At 46.9% G+C, this 12,549-nt stretch overlaps 1 long non-coding RNA gene across 2 annotated transcripts in view; it reads right to left on the bottom strand.

Annotated features, from left to right (window-relative positions):
- Positions 1 to 12,549, bottom strand: part of LOC135973970 (uncharacterized) — a 30,200-nt gene that overhangs the window by 7,755 nt on the left and 9,896 nt on the right. The window lies entirely within an intron of this gene.

Raw genomic sequence — 12,549 nt, 5'->3', positions numbered from 1 at the left:
AGACTGGCATTAAAAATCTGATTTGGACAATCTTTGAGGTTGACTTAGAACTGTATGTTAGACTCCACTCCCCCGATTTAAGAAGCATGTTTTTCAGGGGACCCTTTGGGAAGTACGTATGGAGAATACTGAATGTTTAAGAACAGGAAGAAACACGTCACCTGCAACTGATATTTGAATAAGGAATGTGTTTTCTCTTATTGATCTGCAGCCTCCCCCCAAGGGAAATAATGATCTTGGTTTGGTATGGAGGGTGACATAAAGCCAAGAGCTAATGGAAATTTGAGATTTGAACTGCCCAATCTCATGGCATAGATAGATAGATAGATTCTCCATCTGAAGTGGACCAGATATACTCCAGGATGTGAGATCAGACTGAGCTGATAGGGTGAGACAGTTTCAGGCTGTGAGAGAAAAGGAGATTGTTCTGCCATGTTATGAGCAATATTTCAATATCCTGTAACTTGAGCACAGCGCCAGCCTCTGCCATGCTTTCCATAGCATTTGATTAAGCATGTTTATTTCTACATATCTTTTATGCTATTTTCTCTATTTCTGTCAAATTATAAATAGAATATCCTTGAATTGGAGGCAATCTGAATGGGGTATCACAAATGTTCCTGGGACATGGGCTCCTCAGAGAGAGAAAACGAGGGTGCAGATCCAGAAATGAGTAATGGTTTAGGCACAGGGTCTTGGACATGTTAGAAGGCTGTGATATTCCTTCCCAAGCAGTGCCACAGGAAAGCTGGCATGAATCATTATGGGCAGGGCTAGACCGAAGGACCTGAAAGCTACTGTGCACAGTGCCAAGGCAGCAGGGGACTGTCTCTTAACAGAAGGCAAACTTCTGTTGTGTCTGGGTTGAGGTGAACTTTTCAAGACTGAGTTACATGGTTTTGCTTGGTTTCCTAATGAAATATAGCAGCTGGTCACATGACAGGGTCTTTTGCCCCACCCCCAGAATCCACTGACCCTCCAGTCACCCAGAGAAGGGAACAAAAGGTGCCAATTTCATTTTGATTTTCAACTCTGGCCATGTGGGTTCAGACAAACCTGTGAATCAAAATGAAACTCTCTGTAAATAGAAACCATAGGAGCCAGGGATGTGCATGGCCCTTCAGTTAGTGATATCTGTGACATCTCCTAGGTGCAATACTTCCCCCACATCCACCCCAAAAATAAATCCATCAATCCCATATTCTTGCCTCTGCCCCCAAAAACATATCCATCCTTCAATCACCTGCTGACCCAGTGCCTCTCAATCCACCATGCTTCCCCTTCTCAGCACCGCTTGGAGGTTCCTCAAGGTGGCTTCCCTTCCAGGCCCCTATTCCACACAGCAGCAGTAGCAAGGCAGGTGCGTTTCCTGTCTGGCTGTAGGGTAGCTGGCGAGCTACGGGGTAGACTGCTTTCACACTGTGCTGGATGGTAGGTTGGGGAATGGGTTCCTTTATTGCCTGAGGTGGGTTGCTGTGGTGGGAATGGATTTGACTGGGGGGAGCAGTCCCTGTGGCTGGTGGGAAGATGATATCCCTTGACTGGTGGTGGAATGCAGGTCAGGGATTGGTTTCCCCTGACCTGCACTGTGGATCATGGGAGAGAGAAGACGATGCCAGAGTCCCTCCTAGTACTGGAAATTCCAGTTCTGAGCTGGAGATGGGCAGAGCAATGCCAGTGCAGAGGCAGCCACCCAGGTTTGCACAGCATGCACTGTAGGTAGCCATTCAAGAAGGCAGCCATAGCAAAAGGTGTACAAAAGTCATTGGGCGATGCTGCCAGTCCATCCCGTCTCCCCTGTGATGACACTGCCAGCTGTATTGTACGTTCTGAGACGTCTCCCATTACTCATCCTGTGCCCTTGACCTGAATGACTATTGTCTGTTACTCACTTTTCACTGACAGTTCTCTTGTGGTCCAGGGGCTTAGGCCCCACTGGCTGTCATGCCTGTGCCTCAGCTCTGCCATCATCATCCAGTTCCATTTCCCCTCACCCCCTTTCAGCTCCTGAGCACCCGCAACCCTGCCCCTGATCAACCACGTTTGCTAAGGTTATGAGATTATCACTCTCTGCCCCCTCAGGCAGGGGTGTTCTGCCACTCATGGCTGCATTTGTGCTGCATGCAACACACCAGGAATAGCCTGTTAACTCTTATGGATACATGTTGTCATGGATGCCAGCCTGAAGCAGACCTGAATATCAACTTGAGATGACCCAAAGCTCTCTCAGTGACCATTCTGATAGACCTTGGGGCCTTGGTAGGCCTGTTGCACCCTAGTATGAAGGTCAAGCAGTCAAAAATCATGAGATTGAGAAAATGGTAATTTGGGGGCTCATTTTATTTTTTCGTCTTGTTTCTGTATCTTTAGACTTGGGTCATATTTTCAAGATTCTGTCTGTAACCATAAGGGCGAGAAGCTTACTTTTTTTTTTCCAAATGAAAGCTGTGATTCTCATGTAATCATGATTCCAGATGCTGGGGCTTTGAGAAACCATTACATATTGCAAGATTTGTGATAAAATCTTGAGAATTGGCAACACAGCTTCCCAGGGACATTCTGAGGTTTGACCGGTTCAGATTTCTAAAACCCTCAGCTAGCTGTACTCCCAACTCTCACAAACTCATCCTACGTCTCACAATATTTTGTGCTTTTCTTAGAGCCCAAGGCTCTGGATTAAACTGATTACATGAGAAACTCAGCTTTGTTTGTTTGTTTGTTTGTTTGAATGGTTCTAACTCTCCTGGTTGGTGACAGAAGCTTGAAAAAGTGAACCCAAAGGCACAATAAACCTGAAGGCAAGCAAAAGGACCTAAAATATATGATCTTACAACAAATCTCATGATTTAAAAGATAATGTCATGATTTTTTTTCAGGCCTCACACTATTTTTGAACTTTTGGAGCCATATTGTTAAAGGTGCTACAGAGGGGTACAGCATTATTCTTAATACCCCGGATCTGAACTCCTCCAAACTATAGGGAAGTTCGGATCAAGTTTCAAACTTTGCTTCTCGCACCCATCTCTAATAATTGTTATTATTTGATCTAGAGTAACAGTAATAATACCCAGCTCTTACATAGTGTTTTTCATTAGTAGCTCTCAAAGGATTTTACAAATGAGGTCAGGATCATTACCTCCATTTTACCGATGGGAAATTGAGGTATGGGGAGCCAAAGTGACTTGCCTAGTGTCACCCCACTGGCCAGTGACAGAGCCAAGGATAGAACCCAGCTCTCCTGAGTCCAGTGTTATGAAGTTTATATGTGGGTAGAGCTAAGAGGCATAGTGGTACTGCCTGTGCCATACCTGTGTGGCTTCAGGGTATTCAAGCTGGCACCTTTCACCAGCACAAAATTCAACTACATAAATAAATAACAGAAGAAGAAGGGAAAAAAATACACAGGCCCAAGCAAGCCCTTGATTGCATCACATAGAAAGAGGATCATAAGGCCCACTGGGTCAGATGCCTTGGAGCCAAGCCAGCCTGGATGGTGTTTAAATAGAAAGGTTATGTACGTATAAGATTTATTTAATGTTTTAATTAGTTGCTTGTTTGTATGACTCAGTAATTCTTTGGTAATGTTTGCTTTGCTGGCTCGAAGAGCCTTTCAAAATCCTGGCTGTACAAATTTCAAGCCCAGCCAGTGTTCCAGGGAAGCTTTTGTTCTCAGCTCCTGCCGTTCAGTTTTAAAATGGACCAAAATCATAAGGCCCTTTGCCCTGGAGGAGATTGCAACACTGCTAGCTCCTCCCCACTCCTGGGGTGTGTTATCTAGGTCATGAGAGGAGGCGGGGCGAAAGGATCTTGTGCCACTGATCCCAAACACAGCTATGCTGGTGATCAGCTGTGACATTGCTATGGTCCTGTGATCAGTAAAGGCTTTGTCTACATTAAAGTAGACAGGCCATTCGTCCTGTTTTAACCTGGACAGCCCTAATTTTAAATGCTTTGTCCCCTGTCCGGTACTGAGATAAAACCAGGACAGGGGACAAAGCATTTAAAATTAGGTGATGCCATTCTGAAGAGCGCACTGCTCTGCCCCCAACCAACATGACCTCACACACACTGTGCATGTGAGATCACACCTGTGGTCTACACATCTGTAGTACCAGAACGTCCGGTATTGTAGGGGTGCATGAGTGGCCACCCTACTTTAATGTCACTGTGTCTGGACCGCCCTGTTAGCTAACCAAGACAAGCTGTGTCCAACGTCGTGTCAGAATCTGCAATCCCTCGCTATCCTATTCAGACATGGTAATAGTTTGTAGGGTGAACTGACCCCAAGCAGAACTGGCCAAAGCTCTGGCTGCACAGAGCCTGCAGGAAGCATGATCCATCCTCTGCTATTTTATGGCAGCTCTTGCTTCAGTGTGTGTGAACCACCCAGGAGCCTGCAGGAAGAAGCCTGGTTGACTTAGCCTGAGTTTGTGCTGGAGGCTCCATCCTGGATCCCCAGTAGAAGGGTTTTCATATGGAAGGCGATGCTGTGGAGATGGTACCCCATCCATTCAGCATGGAAAGGGAGGCTCTATGCAGGAGACCTCCCTCCACACACCTCCCTCCTCACATGCCCATCCCTCCGTGCTGGAAATAGTACAATTCAACTGAAAAAATCCCATCTGCGGCTGTGTCAAGTTTAAGTTCAGATGAGGCAGGCAAATGCTCACTCACCAATGTGCATGACCCTTTCAGCCTCCTGAAAATTAGGCCCTTAAATTGGCGAAAGCACTAATACATTTGCAATAAGGAATAATCCTGCACTGACAGGGATGGACTGGGTGGTCAAATAGGATTCTTTCACCACTAACATCTATGGTCCCATTATTCTCCATGAAGCATATCACAAAACACAGCTCCTCAGGTCCCTGAGGTTTTACAGTTATTTATATAACTCAAGATTTTATATCAATAACAACTGCTGTAGCTTTATCTATCAGATAAGGACCAGACATCCTACCCTCCTCTTCCCCTCTAACTTTTAACTGTCCAGGCCAGTCATTACGTGAAGGATAACAAACCATTGGGGCCATCCTTACTGCTGAAGCAATGCAGATGTAGTCATTTATGAGTTCTTCTCCTGAGGGTTAGACTACATTCTGGTCTCTTCCATTTTAAAATTCCTCTGGATTCTCCAGAAGACAATAGCAAAAACAAAGCCTTTTCTGGAGTGTGTTCAAGATCCAGATCCTCAGCCAGTGTAAATCCATTAACTGCTTTAAAGCTAAGCCAATTTACCCCAACTTGGGATCTAGCCAAATGCTTTTTTGAAATGACTGTGGCAATATATTGCGTAGATGCAGAATTATCTTTCAAATCAGTTTTAGTGCCTCAACAACAAAACCAGCAAATTGCCATCAAAAGGGAAATTTAAATACACTTTTTGTTTGTTTGTGTGTATGTGAGTTTTTTCACTGATGTTTTTACCTCTTTTACAGATCAGCTGTATTGGGAATGAATTTCAGGTACGTATGATCCATCTCTACATCTGATGAATGTTTTAAAACTTTTAAAATGAGATTAGAATTGATTTATAGTCATGCATTGGCCCCGGGATGATGGCGATGGGCACATTACAAACCCAATAGAAAGATTAGATTAGATCATTCCATGTTTAAGGTTTCACAAAACATTTACAAAGCAGGGATCTATATACTAGAACCACAGTGACTGCGTAGAAGGATGTGGTGGCTGGTCTGTCACTGATAACAGGATGCTGAGCGTGGTATATACATGACAGAGAGACTGTGCTTGGTATTCGATACATGGGGCCTTGGACGTTGGAACCTGTTTTGTTGAGAGAGGGAATGCTGGTCAAGGACACTGGGGTTATCCCCTCCTGTTTTGATCAAGTGCCAAAGGACCTTTATCTTCCACCTGGCCAATCGCTGGAGATGGACAGGAGGGAAGGGGTGTTTACTGACTCTTTCTAAGAATGGATTAATTGTGATTGCGATGCTTTTTCAAGGTAGTGTTTGAGTCATATCCAGGATTAGGAACAAACCAAGAGTACATGTGAGAATAACACCAAAAAGACTAAACTGAACATTACATATCTCTGACATTGACATGGGACTCCCAGAAGGAGGATAAAGATGACTATTTACAAGGCAGATAGGTCATACATATCAGAGTCCTGTGCTTTGCTTTCAGGGTGAAATCCACCCTGTGCAGAAGGCCAGTACAAAGTCTGTGGCTCACTTAAATCCCACTTCAACCCACAGGGTTGGGATTTAAGTGGTTCATAGACCTTGTATTAGCTCTCTATGAGATCCCATGAAGGGCCAGCTACCACTTATTTTTGTCTGGCTGTTCCTTGGCCATCTTCCCTATTGCATTCATGTTGCCGATTTTCATTAGCAGCCACATGTGTGCAGGAGGAGTCTGTGGGTGTCACATGGGGAATGTGTTTTTCATGCCTGTGTGTTTTCAGGTTACAAAAATGTTAACATCTGTTTTATGCAATCAATCGATTTCACAATCTTTGCTCACTGGGAACAACTGGCAACAACTGGCAAGGAGCGCTTAGTGCTTATTGCTTAACTGGCTGAATCAGCTGACTGAACGTCTCTGACTTCAGTAAAACTTTACTGGATCTTATTCCCGCCACGCCCCCCCAAACGCTGCAAAAATAATTGAAACCCCATTTTTGTTGTTTATTTCCTGTAGATCCCTCTCTTAACTATTTCTCCCCTTGTTCTAAGTTACTGCTTTTCAAACTGTGTTAATATATTCTGGAGTGTTTTGTAGAAATTGATTAATGCGCTGGTAGCCTGGGATAGAGAGCTTTGCCATTGCCTTCAGTGAGCCAGGACTGTATCCAGTGAATTCATCTGGGGAAAGAAAATCAATCAATCTGCAGTAATCAGGCAGAGAGCTTGATTGGCTCAACCCATCTGAAAACAATGGTGGTCCGGTCTGCTTAGAAACCAAGCTTTCACCAGGGGATTTCAAAATACTTTGTAAACATTGACAGCTTAGTTCCTCATAACCCAGCTGTGCGCAATGTAAGAATAATCATCCCCATTTTGGATAAAGAGAGATTAATGGCTGATTTTCAGAAGAACTCAGCTCTCCCTTAGGCACCTAAATGAACTGGCCATTTTTTTTAGAAGTCCTCAGCACCCAGTAGACCCTTGACTTGCCTAAGGTTACACACAAAATCTGTGGCAGAGCCCAAAATTGAATGTGATCTCCTGAGTCCCAGGCCCATGATCTAATCACAAAAACAGCCCTCTCCTCAAAAAGCACTGTTTTCTTAGCCCAGTTCATGATACTAAGGCTGGGTCTATACTACCCGCCTGAATCGGCGGGTAGAAATCGACCTCTCGGGGATCGATTTATTGCGTCCTGTCGGGACGCGACAATCAATCCCCGAATCGACGCTCTTACTCCACCAGCGGAGGTGGGAGTAAGCGCCGTCGACAGGAAGCCGCAGAGGTCGATTTTGCCGCCGTCCCTACAGCGGGGTAAGTCGGCTGCGATACGTCGAATTCAGCTACGCTATTCACGTAGCTGAATTTGCGTATCTTAAATCGACCCCCCCCCCCCCCCCGTAGTGTAGAGGTAGCCTTAGACTCTGACAGCAGGGAGAATTTAGAAAGGCAGAGTCCATTTTCCTGAGTTGGAATTTACCCGAGACACCAGGATTAACACTCCATCTCTGAAGAGAACTTTAAAGGCTTTAAAAAAACAAAATCTACCAGAACCCTGCAGTGCATTTCCATGGCCACCAGGCTTCTGAAGGGAAGTACCACCCTGTAGAGAAATAACTGCCCTTATAAATGCAAAGCTCAAGTATACTGGCTGGCATTTTGGACACACAAAATATGAAATATGCAAATCAGACAATCTTATTAGCTACCGAGATAAGTAAATCCAGATATAGCTTTGCCTTCTAGCTGTCGTTCAATCAATAGCATTGCGCAATATTTGGCATTCCATTGCCTCAGAAACCAAGACCTACGTGAGTGAATTGTTCTCATTTCATGGCATCTAGCCAGACAAGGATGTGAGTCTCACTTTGCATTTTTTAGCTCATATTGGGGTCTGGTTCTGCTTTGCCATGTTGCATCCTGGCCTTGTTTGTTTCTTCAGATTTTCAGTAGTTCTGTGTTTTGGGGAAGTTTTTTTCTGCTTCCATATTTGGAAAACTTCCCTGCCTCCCTCTAATGTGTGTTAAAAATACAAGGGAGTCACACTTTGTTGCTTCTGTTGACTGAGCTCACAGCACACACCAAGGGCTCCTTGCACTCCCTCCATCCCCCACAAGCTCCCTGTGTGCCACCTTCCCATCCCTCTCTATTGCAGGAACTCCCCCACCCAGCTTCCCTCATGCCAGGGGCTCTGTGCCCCCCATTCCTCCCTGCCTTTCCCCATGCCCCTCATTCTACCTATGCCCCCTTCCCCTCATTCCTCTGTTGTCAGTTAGTTCTCTCTGTGTTGTGCGAGCTCTGGCCAGGTAGTCGACCCAGCACACCTTGACCAAACTGCCCAAAGAGACCACAGACACAGTTCAGTGGTGAAGTCATTCGGCCAGGTTTATTCTTAACAAAGCATGGTCCTAGTGCCCTAGCTGTGCTACAGATACACTAACACACATATGCCCGTTACAATGGACCGGCTCAGTAACCAGTGGGACTTTCCACCTCCCTGTATGCCAGGTGAAAGGTTAAGGCGAGGCATTCCAACATTTATAGACTGAGACAAACAAACAACTTACCTACCATCTCGCGTGTTTCATGACATGTTTGTTATCTCCCCTTGTACCTGTCGCTTGATGCTTCAGATAAAACATCCCTATTCACCACCTGGCTTTGTACTTTATTCCTAATGTTTCAGACAACACATCCCTGTTCATCCCTTCTGTCAAACCAGCACGTGTTAGGTTGGGGTGTCTGTGTGCTTGCCTGCTGGAATGTGTTTCCATAATTCTGTGTGTTTTAGCCACTGAATATGTAAGTTCATGTACCAGACACTGAACTTGCAGGCAAGCGTCTGCATTTTGACAGGGCCTGACTTTTGCTCATAGCATAATTTTGGTTCAGACCTCAGGTCTTGCACCAGGTCCATGCTTCAGGCTCTCTCTTTCGACTACACTCCCGCATTTTTCCCTGCCACAGTCACCAATTCTCCCCAACATCAGGGGCTCTGTGTGCCCCCTACCACTCTCCCCCATGCCAGCATCCCCCATTCTCTGCCCCCATACCAGAGGCTCTGTATGAACTCTCTTTACCCCCATTCCTCCCTTTCCCGTCCCTAGGATCCCCCATTCTTCCCCCACCAGGAGATCTGTGTGCCCCCTTCTTCTCAAGCCAGGGTCCCCCATTCTCTGCTTCATGCCAGGGGCTCTGTGGCACACTCCTTTAACTCCTCGTTCCTCTGTCCTGCCCCACCCCTTTCTCCTTCAGTGTGACAACATTTTAAAACTGTATTGGGTGGAAGGGCGGACCTGAGATGAGGGTGTTATTATGCTGGAAGGTATTAATGGCTGCTAGCAACAGGTCCTTTGATCTGTAGAAAATTACAGAGATGTTTGAAGCTGCTAGCTCTGTTAACCAGATGCCTCCATTTCCTGCTTTCAGCTTTTCTGATTTTCACCCAAATCCATAGGGCTGCCAATCCTCAGGCCTAGCCTCCCGCAGTATGCAGCCTACTTGGGCTTGTCCCCTGGGGGAGGAGCGAGATGAGTATGTGTAATGTGTGAGGGGGGGCACGAGGGGGAGCTGATCCACCTGGAGAAGGAGTCAGGACTGTTGGGATGGCACTGCAGGGGATCACTGGCAGGGCCGGCTCTAGGATTTTTGCCGCCCAAAGCAAAAACAATTTTGGCCGCCCTCCCCTTATTTAATTACCCCACCCCCAGCCCCGCCTCAACTCCGCCCCTTCCCCAAATCCCCAGCCCTGCCTCCTCCCCCCAGGCTCTCAAGCCTAGGAGGGAGGGAGGGAGGAAGGGGGAGAAGCGGCGCCACACCGCAGCCACTCGGAGTCTCCCCCTCCCTCCCAGGTTTAAGAGCCTGGGAGGGAGGGGGAGACTCCGAGTGGCCGCGACGCGGGCGCCGCTTCTCCCCCTCCCTCCCAGGCGCCCAAACCTGGGAGGGAGGGGGAGCAGCGGCACACGAAACGGCCGCTCGGGATCTCCCCCTCCCTCCCAGGTTTGAGAGCCTGGGAGGGAGGGGGAGACCCCGAGCCACCGCGGTGCGCGAAACAGCTGATTCGCGCGCCGCTGCTCCCCCTCCCTCCCAGGTTTGAGAGCCTGCGAGGGAGGGCGAGTAGCGGCGTGTGAATCAGCTGTTTCGCGCGCCGTGGCAGCAGCAGCGGAGGTGAGCTAGGGCGGCCGGGGCACATTTTTAGGGGTGGCATTCTGGCGCTGGCCATGCCGCCCCTAAAAATGTGCCGCCCCAAGCACCAGCTTGTTTTGCTGGTGCCTAGAGCCGGCCCTGGTCACTGGGGCACTGGACTACTGCTGGAAGCTGGCCTCTGCTTTGACCTCCTGCCCGACGTCTTGTAGAATCTGGCTATAACCCAGGTTCTTAGCACTTAGTCTAGAGGAGGATCGCCAGTAGCTGCTAGCAGTGTGGGGATTTTGGCACCCAGCTAAACTGTTCTGATTCTGCAGAAACAGCTGCTATGTTCAGGTGACAGGTGTGGAAGGTTTCCAATCACCATTCAGTCAGGAAACCCATCCGTAATCCTTGGCACATACCAGTGGCCTGATCCTGCGAGGTGCAGACAGCCCACACCTCGCACTGATGCCGGGGGAAGATCAGATCCTCATAGAAGCAGGCCCTGGCCTTTCTGGGGGTGTCGCTCTGATGTTGTAAAGTCTCCTGTAGCGATAAACTGGGGTTAATCTTGGCGCGGTTTTCAGAAGCACTGAGCATTGGCCTAACTCGACCCCTCTTGATGTCACCAGCAGTCTTACCATGCTCTTCAATGGGTGCAGAACTAGGCCAAACGCGGAGTGAGTGCTTTTGAGAATCCTTCCCAGAAGTCCTTCAATGGGGATTTCTCTCTCTCTCCTGTTATTTCTCCCTTGGTCTCAGCAGTGAAGAAGAAACATCAATGATGCCTCCACCCCAGCCAGGCCGGCTGGTCCCTTGCCCAAGATCTCACTCACAAAGGGCTCTTTCTCTTGTAGTTGTTTTTCTTTGAAACGCCTTCATGTTAAGCTGGCTAATTATGAGACTCTCCTGACGTCTCACTTTGACCCAGGGCCATGCTCCAAGAGTAACTGCAGCCAAGCCAGCCAATCATCCCAAGCCGGCTGCTCATTAAATGAAGCATGAGGCAGTGGGATCTCCAAAAGGCCTGGCCACGATGAGAACTGGGCAGGACATGAGAGAGAAAAGCCGCACACTAATGGATTAATGATTTATTCTCCTGCTGTTAACATTAAAGTTATGATCCACTTTCTACTAAATCACAGATAATGTTAGCAGCAGATACATCCTATTAGAACATGCTGTCCAGCCTTTGCCGGTGGGGGATTGTCCCATACAATAGCTATTCCAGTGCTAGACACAATTAAATTTTATAATAATTTTTTGGTAATTGTCTCTGTTTGCGTATATACGTAACGCTCATCTGAGGGACATGTCTGTATTATGTAGATTATGTTATCTAGAGGCTCCAACTGTGATTACGGCCCCATTGTGCTAGCCACTGTACAGATGCACAGTGAGAGACAGTGCCTGGCTCAACAAAACTTGCAGTCGAATAACTAGGGCAGAATTATTGCCTCCAGTTTACAGATGGGTAATGGAGGCACAGGGAAGTTAAATGGCATGAGATAAGGTCACACAAGGAATTCTGTGGCAGAACTGGGAACTGAACCCAATCTCCTGTGTATCAGTCCTGTGTCACAGCTACAAGTCACTCCTTCAAACAGCAGAGTGCACCTCGACGACAGCTTATAAATGCTAATTAATATGTTAAAATGAACCGTTCCTGAGTTATCAAGGAACCAAGAATTATTTACAGGGTTATTCAGTGAACAGTTTTGAGTAACAAATAAAGGAAAGCTGAAACTGCTGGCAATTTGTGAACACAAAACGAGAAGATGAATCCATTGAATAAGTCAGAGGTTCTCCACCATTTTATATTGTGGACTATATCTTTAAAGAGTGGTTGTTTCTTGGATCCTGTCCTCTCTGATTGGCTGTCATGCAGCCCACCACTCTTCATGGTCTCATAACAATACTCTGGCAGCTATAGTAATAACTTATGTATAACTGTAACATTAGGACATTATTTCATGTATCTTTAGCTGTCTTTTAATGGGGTTCAGTAGCTGGAAAAAAGCAGGAGGAGCCAGGACCGTGTGACCAGCCAGTTCTGCACAGATCACAATTTGGGAACCACTGAACTAGTCACTATGAGTTATTAATTCATCGGCTGGTATGGGTTCCATTACATAAACTGATAATGACGTTTGTCCCTTCATTACTGATGATTAGTCAGTCTATTCATGCCTGCACAGTCGCATTCTGCTGCAGGTCAGGCAGGTGATAATGAAGTCCATGTTCTAGAAGTGGTTACTGTTGGAGT

This window comes from Chrysemys picta, chromosome 10 (assembly GCF_011386835.1).
Source record: "Chrysemys picta bellii isolate R12L10 chromosome 10, ASM1138683v2, whole genome shotgun sequence".
Taxonomy (NCBI): domain Eukaryota; kingdom Metazoa; phylum Chordata; order Testudines; family Emydidae; genus Chrysemys; species Chrysemys picta.
The sequence above is the reverse complement of the archived record's forward strand: the minus strand, read 5'-3'. Positions and strand labels throughout refer to the sequence as shown.